Source organism: Dermacentor andersoni, chromosome 1 (assembly GCF_023375885.2).
Source record: "Dermacentor andersoni chromosome 1, qqDerAnde1_hic_scaffold, whole genome shotgun sequence".
Classification (NCBI taxonomy): domain Eukaryota; kingdom Metazoa; phylum Arthropoda; class Arachnida; order Ixodida; family Ixodidae; genus Dermacentor; species Dermacentor andersoni.
The window spans coordinates 122,113,328-122,134,742 of NC_092814.1; the positions used below are offsets into that span (position 1 = coordinate 122,113,328).

The following is a 21,415-nucleotide window of genomic DNA, read 5'->3' on the forward strand; positions in this document are numbered from 1 at the left end:
GCGTCAGTTCACATTTGCGTCTAATGCTTCCGATGTAAGTTATACTTTCGCAAAATAGTTGTTACGCTACGATGCGCCCTAGAAGTAAGTGTATGCATTTCGCTGCGTTGAGTTCGTCTTTGTTCAGTCAAAACTACTTTCTTGCTTATTTTTGTTTGCTCATTTTCCCGCAATTTCGCTGAGGAGCGTCACCTTGCAGCATACGTGACCACTATCACTCATATCATTAACGAGAGTGTAATCGTTGACGCCATAAAATATAAGTTTAGGAGATGCGGTAGCACAAAAGTATGTTCGCCTATAAATGAAGCGGTGAAAGCGCTTTTGTGTTTCTTAAGGACGACGGGTTTGTGCGACCATCTGTGACTTTTAATGCAATTTCTATAGGACGACACGCGTCAGCGAACTCGCCGCAATTTCCTTCTTTCCTTCCCTCCTCTCTCTCCCTGTGATCTTTGTTTTCCCCTTTCCCATTCCCCCGGTGTAGGGTAGCCAACCGGACGTTATTCTGGTTAACCTCCCTGCCTTCTACTTTTCTCTCTTCCCTCCCTCCTTCGCCTATAAATGTGTTACGCGAAGAAGTGTTTCTTTTGGGGTCCTAGCGAAAATGCCAGAAACAGCTGCATTAAACAGAGTCGCAGAGAAGCGGACAGAGGAGAAGTAAAAAAATATCAGTTACTACCTTTTCTCGGTGGGAATTGATATATAAAGAACACCAAAGAGACATCATGCCTGTCTCGAACAGGCTGAGTAACCTGAAGAAAGAAAGGAAGAAGAAGAAGGAAGAAGAAAGAGAGAACTGAATGAACTTATCAGAACTAATACATTCGAATACGTACAGAACAGTCAGGTGTAGCTTCAAGTTTTCAACTGTTCATTTTGCCTCTTTTCGCTTCCTACTCTAGCTATAACGACTACGCTATATGACCGGATTCGTGCCCCTGCGTTCGCCCATAATTTCGCTTCTAAATTGTATATGCCGAGTTTGTGCGCAGGTGTTTCTTGGAACAGGACTGAGAGTCGTGTCGAAACGGTAATTTCTTAAAATTCAAGTCGGTGATATCGCCAACCGCAAATGTGTTGGACATGTCAGGGATCTCAATAAAGTAGAAAACATTAGCAGAAAAGTAACGCTGAAATAAAGCAATAGAGAGGCGCATAAAGAAGGTATACTGCGCATGCCAAGGAAAAAGGTGATCTAAAAAAACAGGCAGGGGAGTGACGCATTCGCCTCCATATTTCTGTCCTTAATGAGGAAAAAACGCGGACACAAAGAGGGCGATCATAACTTTGCCACAGCCACGAAAATGAAAGAAACAAAGAAATAAAGAGACGTCGCCGTGTTTCTGTCTCATATATTTAATCTCTCCCCGCAAGAAATCGCCTTGTGGGACATGTCAAAGCTTCACGCTACGAAGCGCAGAGCAGAGATGCGCAACGTTAATTAAAAGCGTCTCCTCCTCATCAGAACGTGAGGGACATCAAACGGCGTCATTTTTCTTCGCCTCTGCCCAGAGGTTCGGCCGCATTTTCTTTTTTTCGACCCAGGTTTCGACGTCACACGGACCCAGGACCCCCGAGCCTTCCTCCCCACTTCCCATTCCCTCGTATCGGGAGCGCGTCAACCAGGAGCGATTCCAGCGCCGCCCCCGGCACGCACCACTACACAAACTTCAAATACCGGGAGCACCAAGGCGGCGGCGCAAAATGTTGGTGATAGAAAATAAAGAGAGAGAGAGAAAGAGAGAAAACAAACATCGGTAATAAAGAAAGGTCAGCGCGCCAAGCGGCCATTCCTCCAGGGGACAGAAACGAATGAGAGTTCAAGGTGTTGCTTTCGGAACACACTGCCCTGTTTCGAGCGGATACCCATGAGCAGCGGTGAGGCTGTATCGACGGGAAGCTTCGCGCTTAACGAAACAACAAGCCGCAGGCAATGCTCACTGCGCAGGACTTCGCTCGCAATCGGCCGCTGGTGTAGGGCGATTCGAATTTCCCGCGCGTGCCGCCTCTTTCGCGGCGCGCGAGTTCATTGGTCGAGCGGCTCCCGGGGCTGAGAAAGAGGCGGAGAGGAAAGGAAGTGGCGGAGGAAGGGGAGAGGGCGCGACGCCACTCTTCTCGCGTTCGCAGGTGAAAGACGTCCGAAGCCGGCGGCCACATGGCACTAGTACTCGACGGCCTCTCTGTGCAGGCGGCGGCCGCAGACCAACGCTCAGCCGCTTCGACCACGGCCAGTTCGCTGGGCGACTATCGTGCGGACAGCTGTGCTCAAAGTGCGCTGGCGTGAAGCGAGAGCGTGGCCCGGTGTGTCACGCCGTTTTGCCGAACGTTTCTGTTGGTGACTGGTCACGAGTGCAGGTACTTCTCTGTCCGGTGCGCGAGCGTGCTTTCTCATCGTGAACCTGCTGTAGTTCCTTGCTTGGAAAAGGTTTCTTCCGGGGGGAAGAAAAAAGGCGTAACAGAGGGTTAATCGTACTCTGAACCGCACGCTTCTGTGGTGTAAGCTGAGCTCTAAATTTTTCGTCGGAGAAACTCTAGCGGCAACGCTTACGTTCAATGTATGCGCGTGCGTGTGCGCCAATTAGCATTTTACTGCACGCCAGGTGCCGGCAGGTTTAAATTATTCGCTGCCGTCCAGCTTTTGCGCTTAGTTGTAGGATTAAAGAACCAGGAAGAATAAATACCTAAGCTCAAAGACTGCGAAGAAAGCGCGAAGTGAAGCGAAAGAAGTTCAGATGAGATCATTCTCCACGCGCATTGCTTTTTCCGGAGTGCGGATGCTGTTGCGGATCTGCCCGTTCGCTAGTGTCCGGAGAAGCCACCCTGCAAGTTTCTCCCTCTAGGATTGCCGTGCCCGAACGCCGTACTCCTCACTACAGGAACTGTCAGCGCTTTGCTCTCGCGGACAGACGGTTGCAGCTGCGGCGGACCTACAGAACTGCCAGGTCCGCGTAGTCAACCGCATTCTTGCCGGCCAGCAGGCGTGCGAGTGAACCGACCCGTACGCAGCGGCTGTGCACTGCTGACATTCCGGGTCGTCATCGTGATGGCACGTTCGTCGGACGCAGCAAGCGCTCCCGAAAGCTGCTGCCGGTAAGTGAAATTGCAACACGCTGCGACATGGCGCGACCTCGTGGCTTCCATTTACGGAAGCACGCCTGCCTGTCTTCCGGCCGTCGTTCGCCGCAGCTGTTCGAGACACCGGAGCGGTGTTCTCTGTATGCGGACGCTCATACGAAGAAAAGCTCCCGGAGCACGCGCCCGTGTTTATTGTGACCAAATACCGGCCGTCTATCGACGAAGCCAGCAGTGCCAACACGGGCGGAGTAACCGAAAACGAGAGCGCATCTCAAAATATGCCTCGTTTTGAGATACGCCGTCGTCTTCACGATTCATGCACGAGCATCGTGCTTCATGCCCGCAGCCGCGAATCCACAGAGGACATGTCTTGTTGGAGCGTGCGGGTAGTTTACCAGCGTCCGCGAATCACATTTATCGACTGAAACTGAAAATATTTTCTTTTCTTACATTTGCCAACGTGTTTAGACAAGATAAATTGCCAAGGCAGGCCAGAAGCACTTCTTTTCTTAAGTAGAATTTCGCTCATTCATTCGTGGTTTCTATGCTGTAAGTCATTGTGCGAAGTAAACAATGAAAATTTTTTTATTAAATGAATTCTGTGAGCAGCAAGTACAAAATAATATAAGCAACTCCCTCTCTCTCTCTCTCTCTCTAGAAAAAAAAAAAAAAAGGTACTGTACGCATCTAGATCTGCGAGGACGACCGTACTTTCCCATTGTTTCCAATGCGCAGGTATATTTCTCCAGCTGCTTCCTTCTTCTTTTTCTTTTTTTTTACACGGTTACTCCAGATCGAAAATACAGAAACGCTGGATTACACTGGGCGGCAGTATTGAACATTTGCACACGCAGGGATAAGAGAGCTCTGTTCTGCAGAGTTTTCGCCCTTGGGGAAAAGAGGAAATCATAATTGAGAAAAGTAACATCAAGGTTTCATGAACGCGATGGCTCTTCAGCCGCTGGTTCGTATAAAGGGACCGACATTGTGCTTCCGTGGCTTAGCCTACGCAGCCACAGAATGGACTAACGAATCGCACACGAATATCACTTGTTCTCGCTTCCGTACAAGACCGGTATAATACACGGCGGCCGCGTTGTGATGCACTTACTACGCACCGGTTTGCGAAACATGAACCTGACAACGAATGGCCGTGACATGCTGTTGCAGCGCGTAACGAATCTGTTGCTCCGTCACTTTTACTGGCAGTCATTACCGTGTGTCAATTTCCAGTTTGTTTTGAGCGCTTCGCACTGTAGTGACGCATCCACCGCAGCTTATCACGACCTTTAATCTATCGTAATACTCCAGAAGAGGGGGTCGTTTGGTGTTTTCTTGTCCGCTTATCGATTAGCTGTTATCAGGCTTCGCTTTACGCGCTTTCTCTGCTCCGCCAAGCCGAAACCAGGAAAAAACAAGGATGCGAGTTGGGCGTTATCTCTGTTTGTAACGACGTGCGGCGGTTGCGCCGTGGTGGCTCCGTGCATGCTTCCAGAAAATGCACCCCCAGCTGGTACAGCCAGCCAGGGCTTCTCGGAGCCAGCTGGAGAAGAGTCGTCAAGCCGCTGCAGTACTATACGTGATGAACGATTTAGAATTAGGGTGCCGAGACAAGCACCCTCACCATCAGCGGTTGCGCCTTCACTGTGCCACCCTTGTATCGCACGAGGATGAATACTCTTTAACTATGTCCTATACGGTACAAGTACTTCCGTAGGAAACGGGAGAGAGGAAGGCTAACCATGTTACTCGCGTTTTATATAACCTGAAATGGCACAGAGGAAAGGGGAGGCATATAGAAAAGGCGAGGGAAAAGTGTTAAGTGACGCAAACGCGAGAGTGGATCGCTGCGCGTTCAGGGGCGTTCGCACGGTCACAGTTGTCTCAGAACCCAAGCAGGGCTCTGTAGTGTAGCTTTTGTGTGGATGACGCTAAAGGCGCAGGGTCGCAATATCTTCTGTTTCGAGAGCGGGCTGTTGTTCAATCAGCGTAGGTTAGGATTAAGATTATGTCTTTGGTCGTCAAAGGAAGGGCAGTGACAGACGGTCTAACTCGACTGTCTAATCACAAACATTGCACAAGGTATCGCCAGCTATGGCGATTAAAGAAAATTTAAGCCTATGTGATCGCGACGCCGAAACCTCCAAGACATAAGAGACGACTGGTTGTTTCATAAGAGTGAAGCTTTCGTTGCTTCATAGAAAGCGAACCGAAGGGCCAAACGCCTCAGCGTCAACAAAGCTTTACACGTGGCTTGAAAGCCTGAAAAGCGGTGCGTTGCCGCCAAATATGCAATGTGAATCGCAATTGGCGACCTATCTCTATGCTTACTTCGCAAGGCACTTCGGCAAAATGTGCCGACGTGTTCGCCATAAGGGGTTCACTTTAACGCTCTACTATTCTACTATTCTTCTCTACTACAGCAGGTTGGCATTATCCCTCAAGAGAAAAGTGTATGACAGCTGTGTCTTATCAGTACTCACGTACGGGGCAGAAACCTGGAGGCTTACGAAAAGGCTTCTACTTAAATTGAGGACGACGCAACGAGCTATGGAAAAAAGACTGATAGGTGTAACGTTCAGGGATAAGAAAAGAGCAGATTGGGTGAGGGAACAAACGCTAGTTAATGACATCTTAGTTGAAATCAAGAAAAAGACATGGGCATGGGCAGGACATGTAATGAGGCGGGAAGATAACCGATGGTCTTTAAGGGTTACGGACTGGATTCCAAGGGAAGGGAAGCGTAGCAGGGGGCGGCAGAAAGTTAGGTGGGCGGATGAGATTAAGAAGTTTGCAGGGACAACATGGCCACAATTAGTACATGACCGGCGTAGTTGGAGACGTATGGGAGAGGCCTTTGCCCTGCAGTGGGCGTAACCAGGCTGCTGCTGCTGATGATGATGATTCTTCAGGGGCAAATTTTAATGATGCATATATCGAGCGCATACCTAACGAAAGAGAACGGGACAAGAGGTCTGCGGAATGCGTGCAAAAGACGATCGTGCAGGAGTACCCTTACGCCATCTGTGGCTACGCTTTTCGGGTGAATGAAACGTCAATTGACGCGTTTTTATATAAAAATAATTGTCCCATTTTGAAATCGCTGTTCGGTTCTCTCGCACTCTGTGGCAGTCCGTCACCATTGCGCTTCTCAGTATGATGTCAATTAGGTGAATGTGCAGGCTCAATATCGAAGCCGGTCGTAGATGAGCTTGACTTGACCGAATCGCTGCGGTCTGGTCCCGACCTTAAGTTACTACCCTGTTTGACTTCACTCCGACTCTGTAGCGAAGTGAGCAGTTTGCATGGAGTCAAGACGAGGAAGCTGCGGTTTGGTACGACGCTGTCGCAACCACATAAACGCTCCTGGTCATGAGGAGCGACTGGTCATCACACGTAAAACGTGATGACCAGTCATTTACTTATCGTATGATGACTATAGTCACTGTTTACTGGTCACAAGCTTGTGATGACCAGTCACTCCGGAAAGAATGACGTCGAGGCTTGTGTAGTGGCTGAGGTGTGGCTCCGTTGCCTTTCACACCCGTCATAGACGCACATGTTAGAACTAGCGATTCCTGTGCGCTATGCTTATGGATGCGCAAGGTTTCCTCCCAAACGCACTGTAATGTTGCATCGCAGCGCGGGAGGCCGGGTGGTAACTGAACTCGTAAGGCAGGATCGAAGCTTCGCGATTGCACCAAGAGTGTGCTAGATAGGTTTCAAAATAGTGCAGTGCGCCACACTGTGCCACATCAGCGTCATTAGCTTCTCTCGCAATGTGAGATAAGGTCCACCTCATTACGGCGCGTTAGCTCACTGTCGCGCCTTACGGAGGTCGGCATGGCCGCGACGTTCCATGACCTACTTAACCTAGTAATGCAAATCAGATAGGCGTTTATCGTGTCGATTATGGCTTTAGCTGTTATTTGACCACGTTTCATGACTAACAGTTGTTAAGATTACTATTTGCGAAGTTGTAGCAATAAGCGTATGAACACAGGCATCACACAATTTAGAAACAAATAAAACAAAACAGGAAATTACCGTGGCGGCGATTTCCGGGTAAAAGAAAAAAATAAAGCGATGAACACTTACTGCTGTCAATTGGCGTTTTAGATGAGCGATCGCCCGCTGCTGGCTTTCGCAACTAAATCATTAGATGCAGACGCGCTCGAATACTTCTGTATTTTTGTATAGCCACTGATGCGTCTTCGGGTCATTAATTTATTTTTTCCATTCATGTCTTGGCTGCCGAGTTCGTTTGCTTCAGCGAACCTCTTTGAAATGTACAGAATATGTCTGTTTGCGACCGTACGCTTAGCTCTGAGGCAATCAATATTGAATATACGAAGTAAGGCGCGACAGTGGTCCATTTGTTTATTAGACATCGTCAAGAAAGCACAGCTGTAGGGCGGGACAAAGAAAACGCCCTGCATAGTTGTTGTTTACTTGTACCGCACTGCCGCTGCTTCTTGGTGATGATTACGTCGTGCTTCCGTCGGTGGGTAGTTTTAAGGTAATTTAGCAATTTTCGATGACAGATATGTTTACCGGAACGACGCTGCCTGGCGTACGACTCCGCCAATAAGTGCGTACTTTGCAAGGTAGTGCGCGCCGTATCTTGAAAGCGATCCGCAGACAGCGCATACTTTTGTGCGCTCTGTGTTCTCGCCGCTCTTGCGTTGAAGCGATAGAACGCACGAAGGTCACTTCGCTCGCTGCTGCTGCCGCGCTTGCTCACACCAGCGTTTCGACAGCGAGTGTCCGCGCACATCGAGTGTGTGTTCATGTTTGCTTGTGTGCGCGGACACCATGCTTGTTAATTCACTTAGTAAGCGAACGTTTCCAAGTTTACACGGCCGATAAAAGTATCATTCGTATAGCTGTGCACTAATTTGCTGTCGCTATAGATGCTTCGCCTTTCGGGTGAAACTGCGACTTTTTTTTTTTTTTTCTGCGTGTCAGAAGGGCACCGGCCAGGTTGTATGTGAGCGAAAAGATCCCGTATATAGGCCTCATATAAAACTTCTGTTTGCCTTCTCACCACTGCAGCGCGTTGAAAAGCGGCGACAACCATCTTCCAGATTATCTTTTGAGCTCTAACTTTTAGACAGAGGGAGCGAAATCACGCCGCCCAGCGTAACACACTGGTCACGCGAACTGTCGGTGACCGGCGAGCTTTAGACAAATTCTGCACTTGCGATCTGATCTCAAGAGGAATCCAGTGAACACACGTTCAGCTGCATCTGTCGTAGTCAAATAAAGTGACGATGGCCACGGGAGCACAGGGGGCGTGTGCTGTCGATCATGCGGGAGCGACTGGTAAGATCAACGGCACGCCGTACTGCCTCACTGCCTCGGTGGTTCGCTGCCTTCAACAGATGTACACGGCCGCCTGCCGCCAACACGCGCTCCTCTTGGCCCATATTCACAAAGCTGTTCGAAACCTAAAACGATTATTAAATACCAGTAGCTAAATCGTCATAGCTGAGACATTAATGGCGAATGCGAGCAGCCAATGGCCAATAACAAGCAGTTGTTACAAACAAAAAGTATTAAGAATTTGGGCCCATAATCACAAAGAAAAAGTTCTTACGCCATATTCTTAAGTTAAGGAAGACGGTCACTACAGATAAAAGAGCACTTACGAGCAAAAAGTTTTGTGCATTCGGCGCTCGAAGCTGTCCGCCACGCTTCAATTTCCGCGAATCCTCGGCTGGCTGCCATTTCGAGCAGATCCATGACTTCTATGGACGAACGAACCTGTGGCAGTGGGATGGAACCAACGAATTGTATTGTGATTCGCTCTTGTTCGCTGAATGCCGCGCTGTATAGCGGAGCCCACCCTGCAGACATCTGGGGTCGAATCCACAGGTTTTCGTTCTTAAGTGCTCTCTGCCATCGGCTGGCCGCCTTCGATAATCTGTCTAGCATCAGGATTGGCTAAAATTTTCTCTTACCAACAAATCTAACTTAAAAATCTTTTGCGCATACGGGTCCTGATAGTCAGGGGCCGAATTCAAAAAGCTTTTCGTTCGTAAGTGCACTTTGCCATTGACTGGGAATCTTGCTAATAGCATGTACAGCATCACCATTGGTAGAATTTTTTTCTTACGAACAGTTTTTGAGTAAGGGCTTTCTGCGAATACGGGTCCAGAATTTTCAGGTCATATGCTGTAAGACCATGATCCACTAGCATATGAGCACTTTGAGTGTCACAAGTTCTTCGATAGTACAAAGTGACACTTAGGATAAATATTGGGATGTTTGCAGCTATTTGGTCTAAGACAGCGGGAATAATGTACTTCACACGCTTCACTAGACAGCCGCTTGCACCAAGATCTTCGGCCCTTATTCACAAAAAAGCTCTTAAGCTAGAAGTGTTCGTAACAGCAGCTACCAGCCTATAACGATGTCGGATATATCATTAGCGAATGTTGCCGGCCAATGGCAAAGGGGACTTACGAACGAAAAGTGTTGCGAATTCGGCCGCCCTGAAGGTCTAGCATCACCGCCTGTCATTTCTTGTGAGGGCCTAGCGGCGAATTCGCAACGATTTTTGTTCGTGAGAGTCGTTGGCCGGCAGCCTTCGCTAATGATTTGCACAACGTAGCGACAGGCTGGAAGCTGCTCTGCGACATGTTGGCGCGGAACTACGCGCCAACATATCGCGCTAACGTACAGTTAGGGCACCGTTCGAGAAGTTCGAGCGCAACGCTAAACCTTGCTATCGCTGTCAGTGCTTCAACCTTCAGGTGAAGCTGCCAAATGTGAATACGGGTCAAGCTCCGGTACCCGGGTGCCGTGTGTTCGATTATGGGGTCTCTCCTTCACTGTCCATCCGGTTTACTTTAACCGCTGGGCCACACATCCGACAAGGGCGTCAGGACGACGAAATCTTCTGTAGTGTGTCTAGTGGCAATTCTGATTTAAATGACTTAGTGATTCTGAATCAAGGCGTCATTCTTGATATCGGTTGAGGACTTGGTGCCCTGGCTTCAGCTTAGCCATGTTAGGCAGCGCATTTATGTGAATTTTCACCAAATTTATGCATTCCTATCTCCGTAAGAATGGTGTACCTTCTGCGAGTCAGTTCTTGCTCATAGGTATGTGTTTACAGCCCTTGACGGCGGTGCCGTCTGTATACTTGTGTGCAGTTCGTTTTTCCAGAATCGCTGGCTCTGCTTGATCGTTCGGATTATTTGGCCTCGGCACACGCAATGCTTCTCTGCTTGGTGTGTCTGTGATGTAGCTTAGTGTCTTTTCTCAGCACTCAGACAATTTGTAATATCCGACTCATGCAAACCCGCTAGGTGCCGCTTCGGCATCATGAAATTGAGGAGCATATGCAAGGACACAACCAGAAACCAGGGTACGTAAATACGGAACTCTTGCTACGTGTTGTCTATTTAACCTGCGCGTGGAAAAATCTAAGCGGAATGTCGTGAAGGAGCACAAGCTAACGTCGGACTACCGCAAGGTCGACCGAGTTGGTATTTAACAGTTGCTTAGCTGTAATGGGGCCAGGAACCAGTCTCTGGTGCAGCGTTAAGACAATATATATTATTGCTTGTGGACCACAAACCTCTCTTGTTGCTTCAAAGGTGTCTTAGTGATGTTTAGCACCACAGTGGAAGATAATCGACCAATGACAAACTCAAAATCTTTGTGCATTCGGCCCCTGATGATTAGCGATATGACCTTGTAGCGTTACAAGACAACGACAAGCGGGACAAGCTCGTCGACGAATTTGTCGTTCCGCTCGCCGCTAGACACGGCGCCTTCCTGGCCGTGTACTAGTTTGCAGCTTATGTGTATGGTTCAGAATAGTGATGAGCTGCTTCACCTGTGTACGTATTCCACAGATTCCACATCAGGGGCCGTATCTCACAAGGATTCTTTCCCTTGTCCCGTTGGCCTAACGGCTATGGTGTTGCGCTGCTAAGCACGAGGCCGCGGTCAAATTCCGGCCACGGCGGCTGCATTTCGATGGGGGTAAAATGCAAAAAAAGCCCTTGTCCCGTTCATTGGGGGCACGTTATAGGTCCTCTGATAATCAAAATTAATCCAGAGTCCCCCACTACGGCGTGTCTCATAATCAAATCGTGGTTTTGGCAGGTGAAACCTCAGAATTAATTTCAAATTGCAACGATGCTTTTTTTACATGCAAGCGTAACTGGCCAGCTAGCGCAATCGGCGAATGTTTGTTTGAAGCCGCGAAGGAAGTGGAGGAGGAAGGTGCCTGGAGGTGAAGAGAGTCATGGGCCAGGGAAAGTACGAAGAAGCACGCTGAGCGCGCGGTAAAGCAACGCCACCTAGAGGAAAGTGTAGGTGACGTTGAGCTAAGGGGGGAAGGAGAAATTAGGCAAAGCGTCGCGGAGGAGGAGGGTGGGTGGAGGCACGCTAGGTTGACTTCCTCTGGCAGTCGCTACAGGTTTTGTTTGGGATACAAACGTACCGGGTTCGTCTCGTGATAACATCGTCCTCGCGCCGTACGCTGTTTGCGTGAGTGAAAGCTTGCGACGGGGAGCCGGTGATGGAGGATTAATCTGGCGTGCGCAAAGTAGGAAAGCGGGGGGAAGCGCGCCGTCTTTCAAATGGGTGGGTGGGTGTTGGTTCTACTCCGGCGGCTGCGCTGTATGGCGCGACCATGCGAGCCCTGTCTTGAATATGATCTGCGATGCGGGCAGTGTAGGCGTCTAGGCACACCGAGGGCCGATAGCTTCGTGTGCGCTATAGCACCCATACGCTTGCGCGTCATCCCGCGTTCACTAAGTGAAACATGACTACAACTTCTTTCCTTTCGTTATTGGTGCGCACGAAGGCGCGCCTCCGCGATCGCCGGGAATAACAACTTGGTGGGACAAATGATAAGAAATGAATAAAAATGGCGACAGGATTCATTACGAAATTCGGCCTCAGAGAGAGACATCTTATAAGCGTATCCCCTCATCCTGTGCTGCAGGGTCGTGAGCTCTTAAAGAAAACACCTAATTAGTTTTCAAACGCTCTCAGCTGCTGAAACTTTGAATGAAAGCCTGCACATTGGCCTTTACTTACCAGATGTACATGCATGTGTTAGACGACACATTGACCACTTTCTTCTTATATTGTAGATGGTGATGAATTTGTGGTGGCGCTACTGCACGTGGTGATAAGCAGGCATTCAGTGGCGGCAACCGGTCCATTTTTGCACAGCTTTTCAAAACGCGAATTGCGCTAGCACATGTACACGAGTTCACAGTCACATAAGAATGCGAGATGTCACTACCACGACCTGCCATCGCTATATTTGTGGTTGTTACGGTAACGCTGTGCTGGCCCCATGCATGAGGAAGCCTTCTGTACAATTCGTCAAATGGTATGTTTCTCTCCTCATTGAGGCATCGGTAGACCAGGCATATAATACATGGCATCGTCCACCTCGTTGCAGTTTGTGCGGAAGGACGAATGAGTGCACTCTTTCTTGAACATCCAAGTTGGAGTGAATGTCGGTCGAGTCCGTACTCTGTACAGCAGCGTTACTGCGGTTGAGCCGTTGAATTACACATCACACAACAAAATATAGATGATTTATATTGGTGCCAAGTTGTCTACCTACAAAGATGGTCATATGTTTCAATTTTGGGGTTCCTCGGCAGTGTCTCGCGGGTGCATCTGCTGATTCGCTGCCGGAAATACCCCTGTTGGAATGTGCTCATTGAAACTTGATGTTAGAATCGTTTGCTTCGACATTCTTCAGTAGCACCCGACAGTAGCACTGGCGACAAAACTTGTTTGAAGGTAACCCTCTAGACAGTTGTTGAATCATCGGCTTAGAGGCTGTAAGTATGACAACGCCCATGGCATGGCAAACCTCCAGTTTGTGGAACGTGGCAGCAGTGGCCGCACACTTTGCAGTCGTTGATGAGACGAGATGATCCGGACGTCCGGATCGTAAGCGCCAAAGGACCGAATCCAATACGCATTTGTGTATCCACCGGCGTCTACAGTGACTCATCCGTCTGGATAGACTTACAGGGGTTTCTGGCAGGTCGCGTCTAAGTGCTCCAACACCAAGAACCGGGCTTGTACTCAGAGAACGCAATGCTCAAGTGTAGCCGAGGAATGTTGAAGTTGGCAAATGACATCTGTGAAGTAGCAGGGCGCTAAACTTGTGTTCTCCTTTAACATTTGAAGTCGAGAGCGTCAAGTGTATTGAGGGTATAGCATAAACATGGAGATTGAGCTCTGCCACGCGATCTTTGAAGTGCGTTTCCTGACGCAGAGTCACTAGGACGAAGGAGGTGAGCCAGCAGCGCCTAAGAAGTCGGAGACCGTATTCTCGCTCGATCGCATTACGGGATACTTTCACTTTGCGTGACGTAATGCCCAGCGTTATTACGACTGGCTGGAGCAGCTGACGTCTTTTCCCCTGGATTAGCCAATCAGCGAGCACTGATAGTGGTGTTCCCGAAAGTGACCGGACGAGATTGAGTGCGGCCCCAGAAAACGCAGTGGCAAAGACTTCATGGACTACGTGTAGTACTTTCCTGTTTGTGTTATCTAGGGCGGATGGGCACAATGCCAAATGGCCTTTAAAGGGGTTCTTTTCAACAGGAAGGGAATCCGGTTAAGTTGGAGAAATGCTGAAAATACTTTGACCAGAAGTGATGAGCCGTTCTGCTAAGAGTGAGCGGCCCTGTACAAATGGTGTTAGGAACAAACCCCAGGCTGACTGTGTTCAGCCTGTCATCGTGATAGTTGGTAAACAAATAGCATTTCTTCAGCTAAGAGCCTGCGACTTGACTCGTGGAAGCGATAAACGTTTTCGAAATTTTCAAATTTCAAAATGTTCGCGAGCAGGTCAAGAGGTACATGGTTTTGAACGTGACTACGTTTAAAAACGACAGATGCAAAACGAATTTTTGACCCAGAATGACAAACGTATGACAGTAGCAAATGTGCAAGGAGAGTTGTGACTTCAAACTTGCCCATTTTCTAAACTTAGCCTATTTAAGCGAACTGTCCGAACATATTTTTTCGTTTTTACTCGTGAAGAAGGCCTTCGTGAAAGCCTTTCTATTAAATCTATACTTTGGTCGGCGTGGTACACCGTGTTTCTTCTACCCTTCACAATGCTTCATCCCAACCAGACGGGTTTCCGCTAAACATTAAACTTCGTTACCTTATCTATTTACTTCAATAGACCTCGTGGGTAATATGGTCTCTAAGTCTCTGCGCTCGGAAGAGCAATGACACCCTTCTTTTTAAATGGGAAACCGCCTTGACAGTGTTTAGCTTGTAAAAAAAAATCATTTCGACTAAGGAAACTCCTGTTTCGGATATTGTGTGGTCGCTCACCGGGCAAAAAAAAGTTACGATAGATAACAGTGCGATAAAATAATGAAATTTGAATTCGTAAGCGAACTATCGAGAAATCTGAAAGCGTCTAACCACTACCATCGTGTCTGCTCGTAGAGAGAGAGAGAGATAGAGAGAGATAGGAAAGGCAGGGAGGTTGACCAGATATTATCTCCGGTTGGCTACCCTGTACCGGGGGAGGGGCAAAGGGCTGTTTGGCAAAAGTTATCAGGAGTTCCCGGGTCTATTCTGCTCAAAAAGATTGACTACGTGGGGTTCTCATAACGAATGTAGCCTAACAATATGCATGTGTGTACACTAAAACACAATGTTATTCAGTGCGTGCCGTCGGGTGGTAGGAAGAGCGTCCGCAAACTCAAGCCATCTCCTGGCTTACTCAGCTCGAATGCGCAGCAGAGCTCTGGCGAAGCATTGACAGCGACAAGGTTGTCGGAAAACCCACTTTGGATAGGTAACCTGTTCGAGAGAGAATTTCAAGGTCATATTTACATTCATTTTGTCCGTACATTTGGAGCGCAAACCAAGAAAATGTACTCGTGCCTCGCAGAATGCTTTACGGGCTTCTTCACTTTGCCCTTATGCTCTGGGGCTTCTTGCGCATCTGTCGATAATTTTGCGGCGTCACGCTCGCCCTACTTCTTGGATTGCCTCAAAGACTTGCGTAGTTTTGCCTAACCTCCCTTTGCATCCCTTGATTTTGTGTGTAGGGATTTTGTTCCATGTTCAGTAAGCACAAATAAAATACAGTAAAGCAAACAGACCGAGGTCGCTGGCGCAAAGGTGGTAGCTGCGAGAGTCCCATTTATATGGTAAAAACGTGCGAAGATACCAGTGAGACGACGACGCCATGAAACGGATCGATTATAATTTTCTCTTTTCTCGCATCACCTCGCTGCGGTACCTTGTTGGTCCAGCGCGTTTCAGTAAGGCAAAAAAGAAAAAAAAAGATTGACGAAAACACACAGACACACGCCAGAGCCAGGTGTCTAAAAAGAAGGGAAAAGATCTACCAGATGGCAAAGAATAACGGAGCGTGTCTCGCTTTAACAACTACAGAGGTTTCAGGCGAAAAGCAAAATTTGCCTTGACTCGATGGAGAAAGTGCAATTCACGAGTGTTGGTGCATATATTCCTCATACCCTAGAACAACTGGGGAACAAGAACGCGAGCAGGGTTGTCGCTTACCGTTTCTTCTCTTCGTGCGCCTTCTCCGCTGACGTCAATGAGAGGGAGGGCGAGAGGAATCTGTGTCACCCTGGCGTCCCGAATCGGTGCAGCTGCATAAAGCACCACGCAAGAGCGAATTCGGGAAGCGCTTGAGAAGAGGATGAAGGCGACTGCAGAGAAGACCGAAAAAGAAAAAAATGGTTTGCCCTAATCCATCCTGACATTGCCAGTATTCCTCAAGTTTTTGCGCACATGTGTCAAAGAGTGGAGAACAATGCGATCAATGTGGCGTGTCTGGAATTCACATGGTCTTGTATATATATGACGCTCTGCATGCCATCGAAAGTCGAGCAGTGGAGATATCGGGGTCGTGCAAGCGTGTAATATCACCATGTGGATCACTTGGTTTCTGTGACACCGGCGCATTCATTGGCCAACTCCTGTGCTTTGGAAAAAGCTGCGTTCTCATGTCAAAGTTGTATACATAATATGCAGTTACATTGCGCCAGCGCCTATTGTTTGGCGTGCCTTGATTAAAACTTCTGTAAGAGTTCTACCAACTCTACAGACTACGAGACTTGAGGCCCTCTACAGATGAGCCTAATGAAAGGGGGCAAGAAAAATGCTGAAATCTCCATATCAATTAAATGTTTCTTTTTCTCTCTCTCCGTGCACGGGAATGTTCCTAGATTAGTGCCCCTACAACGAGGCTGGATCACAGCCTCGACAAGCAATCCTGGGCTCAGCCGAGGACTGGGCTCTTTCTGATCCCAGCAGCCCACGAGCTCAGAACTCGTGAGCCGCTGAGCTGGCGGTGCAGGTGGTTCTCACAGGCGATGGTATAAGAGCGAACGGAGCACAACATTGTGGCGCAAGAGCGCTGACGTGCGACAAACGCATAGCTCGTATGCGGCCGCCGTCGCCGCACTTTCATTTCCTACACGAGCACTGGCACGACTTTCGAACTCTGGAGGTTTCCGCGACAGTGACTCGAGGAGTATAATATTATGTATTGCATGAATTCCTTTCGACTCGAAGAAAACTTCATCCCCTGGCAGAGCATTAATAAACGGAGGGCACCGACAAACTGACTACTAGAAAGCTTTTTGCAATATACACGTTATACCGCGGGAAGCCTTCGGCCCACAGAATGGCTGTAAGGCACGAGTATAACAGGCTTATGAAGTGTCCTACCATATACTGAATTGCGGTTATTCGTCTTATTGTTTAATACATCACTGGACATCAGTGGATGTCACGTGTGTAGGAAGAAACTTTAGTTTCCAGAAGCTTCTAGTAACACTCGTTGTGTCAACTTTTGACGCGACCCCTGCCATTAGCGATCCTGTCAATCTGCCGCTCGATACATCAAAAAGTGACAGCGCGTCCCACGATTGTGCAGTTTCGGATATTTCGGTGCATACTCCCTCTCCAGTCGCTTGTTGTCGAGGGCGGCGAGCGGAACCTCCACATTACATGTTGACAGCGTGGAACGTATGTAACGTGTGTATGCGTTTCATTTTATTTTCTAAAACACTGCTCAACTCCCTGGCATACCTAACTCGTAAAGAAGCGATGTGATTCAGAGTTTTATTTCTTAGGGTGGCAGTTCTCAAGGTGGAATTTCTTAATTCTTCAGGGTGGCAGTTCTCGATGACGTTTACACCATCTTAATTCTACTGCAGGACGTTTGACTTGAGGGGTACAGCTCTCATATACCGCGCACCACAGTCTGAACAGTATCTTGTAAAACTGTCTCCCCCTGTTGACCCTAACGTCGGTGATGAAGTTTGGATCACCGGACTGCAGTTCTTGCTTTTTTGCGAAGTGGCGTCTCGGCTTTTGTTCATTCTTTATTGACCTCGTCGGGGATATTTCAGCGGCCATAACAGCAGCCAGTAATGCAATTCATATGACAGGAAAAAAAAGCACTGCAAAGAGCGCATGAATTGCAGTGGGAGAAGTCATAAAATGCATCTCAAGTATAACTAGAACTAAAATCTCCGTTGGTTATATAGCACGAAGCGCACAACTTTCTGCGGTTACATTGTCTTCCTAACATGTCCCCTGTTGCAAGTTTTTTTTAAAGGAATACGTTATTCGAGTGCTGAATTATTGTATTAAAATAAAATAAGTTTTTATTCGGTACTCAAAATTATCTGGAAATACGATGACTCGAAATGAGTGAATGTGTCCGCTTGATCGTTGAGCACCCGTTTAGATTCAGAGTTACCGCTTAGATCATAGAATAATGTAGCTTACAAAAATAGCAAGGTGCAACCTGTCTCACAGGTCCTTATGCTACACCATAGTGACCGTGATGCGATAGCCCTATGACATCCTATCATTCGATGATTAACTATCAACATCCATATGTACTTTCTCTCCTTTCCATGATCATCCGAGAACCATTGCGACCTTACGATCACCTGACGCTGTCTGTACATCTACTCCTTAAGGCCATACAGTCTACTAATTCTGTCTACTTGAATGTCTCATCCTATATGTCGCTACCACAATGGCTATCACGCACCATTGTAAGGTAAACAACAGTACAACGACTGCAGTTTGACACGCAAAGATTCTGATCAAACAACGCACTTATCTTGCCGTATTTGTTAGAGTGTCTCCAATTTGATTCAGAATGTAAACTGCTTATAGATAAACTAAATCTTAGAATGACCCTCACACAAGCACAAGTGAAATTTTGTTGCAAGGATATTGCATATACAGGAGAGGGGTGCTTTGGCTCCTCAAATTCCTCCGCAAAAGTATTAAGTATGTACGCCATGGGAAAGCGTAGGAAGCATAGAGGTTATTCATGTCTTCTTGCATGAAGCGCTCATTTAACGGGACTGCTTCCTGCCTTGCTTAGTTGTTACAGTTGTCCATGGTGTTTCTTCCGTACGGCTATCCGATTTGCTTACGTGTATGTCCAGGTAAGCATAAAAGAAATCGCGTTTTTACGACAAAGAAAACAAATGGAAACTTTTACATCTACCAAGTGCATATGCTGATGTTCACGTTCCTTTTAGATACGAACGCGTAATTATAACTATAACTACAGCCGCTCATTCCCAAGGTGCACCTATGTCGTCGACGGAGAACACCTCAAATCAAGGAGGATATTGATGAGGTTTAGAAACACGCACTCGCTACCACTCATCTCTTCATTTGAGAACGTCTCCTAGAGCGCACGAGTTACATCTCAAATTATAAGAGCATGTTTTTGAGCGGACAAGGGGCCAGGTCACTTTATTGCGCGGTAACAATTTCTGCATCCTTTATCTGAAATGGAGACACTTCGCTCTCTATGAAAAAAATATACGTGGTAGGAAGAAACAAAGCGTGGGAAGAGAACAGAGCGTGTATTCACAAATACTTTCGTTCGCAAGTGCTCTTTGCCATTGTCCGGACGCGTTTGCTAATAATACGTTCAAATTCATATTGGCTGGAATTTTCTCTTGTGAACATTTCCAGCGTAACGAAGAATTGCAGCCAATCTTGAGGCTGTACAATTATTTGCAAACGTGTCGGGCCAAAGGAAATAAAACACTTACGAACGAAAATCTTTGTGAATGCGAACCTTGATTACGGGAGGATGACATTTCTTTCTCATATGGAGCATAATGTACTCGCATGTCATACGTAGGAGTATATATTGATCGTGTTGGGTGTCAGCGCGATGTGACTGTATTGACAGATACATGTTAAGCTAGCGTTGAGCGAAGTGGTAGACTTATACCTAACGTTTATCAGGTGTGCCGTGGCCTCTGTATACTCCGCGCAAGAACGTTCACCTATATCCAGTTGCAATGTCGTGCTGCGCCACCCTGCGTTTAAACCGAAGCCTTCGCTAGACGCAGTCTCTAACATTTTATGCCATTCATAATCTTTCGAAAATTTCTCCGGTATAAGTCGTAGATCTGGGCGCGGTTACAAAACCCTTGAGCAACGTATAAGCGTAAATCAGCTGATACGTTGGTATGCAAGTTATTGTCCGCAACTTATTTTCAAACGTCGGCATCATTTATTGCAAGAACTTTGGAGTTAGGCATGACTTTCGATCTTATCTATGATGGAGATGGTGCCTCAAACAATCCTCGACCGCGTATTCGTTAGCAGCAAAAAGTAGTGTGAATAAAAAGGAAAATAAATAAATAAAAAATATAAAAATACAGCTGGGAAGTGATTGCTTAGAGTAATAGTCAAAGTAAATTTTCGAGGAAATAGAAGCAATAAGTGGCCTCCAAGTACAAATAACATATGCCTGTATATATTCGGCGCGGTTATATCAGATGAGAATCACAACACGTGCACGAACGTAGCTTCTGGATGAAGTGAAACCTTAATTATATAACAAGAAACATAGAATGTGATCAACAAGGTGTTCCTTTAAAGAGCCTCACTGGATGACCTGCAGCTGCCCCTTGTTCGTTCATTGCATGCGCAACACACGTCCCAGCTCTGTCGAGGGGAACGCGTTTTTCAATGGCATCCAAATTTGCGTGCAAGATCGTGACTCCAACCTTGCAGTCAAGTCGACACACGTCACGCAATCAGCGCGCTAGGCATTACTTACTATAGCATGCTGTGATTCCTGGCAGCCGCTTTGCGAAGCAAGTTTCGGCTTATGTCGGTATGCCACCAAACTTCTGTACACTTCCCTCCAGAAAGTACACAACAATATTGCGCGTAATACTGTTTATTTGTGCCACGTTTTACCACCACCACATCTGTCGATAAGGTGACGACCGTTTGTACAGACTAGTTTTGCCTCGCGGCGCCCACTCTCGCTTTTCGTAAATCCGTTTTGCTATTGAAGACGAAAGGCCTCCGCTGAGCTTGTTAGTGAGCGTTTCGCTCGCAGCGTCGTTAACAACAGAGACCAAGGGTGCTATGTGGTAAAGCTATTCCAATCTGTTTCGATTCCATTTCTGCCATTAGCCCTCCGTTATTGCTCAACATTTTTCGGCCCGCCCGCCTGTCACCTGTCTCTCACGCATCTTCATCAAAAGGGGGCCCGGTGTCGACGAGAGCACTACCATGCGCTTACGTACCGTCTTTCTGCAGGTTGTTGTTGCGTATCATGCTGCTCCTAAACCCAAGGAGCGCCGTTTCCTGTCGGCACCGTGGCACTTGTTGTTCCTTGCTGTTCGCTTTATTGGAAGTGTACCTTTCATGTGGTTTCGCGTTACGAGTTTTGTAGTGCATCTGCTTGTACTTCTGTCTGGAGGCGTCGAGCTGAATCCTGGACCTCTGAAAGAGGCTCAGGTTGCGAAGCTCACGAAAGCTATTGATGTCATTCCTTTAATTCAAGAAAAGCCAGCAAAAACTTTTGAAAGAGGTCTCAGTCGTCCAGTCAAATAGAGGGGAATTCACGGAGAAACTAGATTGTTTAGCAACAAAGCTATCCAAAGTAGAAGCAGACATTGAGTCCTTCAGAGACACACAGACAATTGTCATGAGCCTTCAGTCGACTGTCGAATCTCTAAAGAAAGAAGTTCAAACTTTCTCAGAAAAAACGATGACTTAGAAAACTGATCTAGGTGACTCAACCTTGTATTTTATGGCGCTACGAATACTGAAAGGGAAACCTGGGATCAGGCGGAAAAGAATGTTATCTGTTTTTGTAAGGATCTGTTCGGTGTGAGCATGAGTCACAGCGAAATTGAACGCGCCAACAGGATGCGGCGATACAGCGAGCAAAAACCACGACCAACTTTAGTTGCTTTTTCGTCCTACAAAACTGAACACAAGGTCTTGCTTCGAGGTAGGAAGCTTAAAGAAACAAGCTATGCTG

The 21,415-nt window shown here is 47.5% G+C and overlaps 1 protein-coding gene across 1 annotated transcript in view; it reads left to right on the forward strand.

Moving 5' to 3' along the window:
• The first annotated feature begins 2,156 nt into the window (after positions 1-2,156).
• Positions 2,157-21,415, forward strand: part of LOC126544042 (sodium-dependent noradrenaline transporter-like) — a 187,519-nt gene continuing 168,260 nt past the window's right edge. The window contains exon 1 of the mRNA XM_050191232.3: positions 2,157-3,093. The gene's annotated coding sequence lies outside the window, so the exon portion shown is untranslated. The remainder of the gene's footprint in view (positions 3,094-21,415) is intronic.